Here is a 745-nt window from a genome sequence, read left to right on the forward strand (position 1 = left end):
ATATTTAGCACTGTATTCCGTACAGCAACCTCCTATGTTATAAGCCTTCACCGCAACTATATTTAATTCACGTGAAACGTGTAGTCCTATATTTGGCTATTAATTGCGTTCGCTGTGTAGCGAAGGTTCTGAGCGCTGGTGGTAAATAAAAAGAAATATATGGATGTGGTGGTCACCAAAATATATACAAAGGCTAAGCCACGCTCTGATTAAAATGGCTATTTTATGTTTGAATTAACCAGAAAGCGAACACGCGCATTAGAACTGCAGCTGAAACTGTTGAAGGAACCCTACAACGCGGCCGAAGCTTCTAGAAAGTAGCAGTGGCTACATCTCGCGGCGTTCGTGGAAAACGAGGATGCCAGAGCCCGGCCGGTAGCACCACTAGAGTATCTTCTAGTTCACTATATTTTGAAGCAATCTAGCGCGTACCCATCAATGCAGCGTGCATGGCAAAGACAACGCAATCAGACAACCCGCAGTAGTCATTGCTGATTGCTAGATGTGATCGAATATGCGTTACGGTGAATTGGTGCACCGTGGCCGCTCAAATAATTCCCCCTGGCCTTCAATATAAACGAAAAAAGAAGAGCAGACACTCTCGTGTAGTATGCTTTGTCGGTGCCAGGTGGCGCCAGTGCTCGCCTTAGCGCTCTCCTCCTCACTGGAGTGCTCCCCGAAAAATCGATCACCACCGAGTTGCGCCTCATCCGAGCTCACCCATCGCTGAAGACAACCCATTTCC

The sequence above is a fragment of the Dermacentor variabilis genome, chromosome 4 (assembly GCF_050947875.1).
Source record: "Dermacentor variabilis isolate Ectoservices chromosome 4, ASM5094787v1, whole genome shotgun sequence".
Classification (NCBI taxonomy): Eukaryota; Metazoa; Arthropoda; class Arachnida; order Ixodida; family Ixodidae; genus Dermacentor; species Dermacentor variabilis.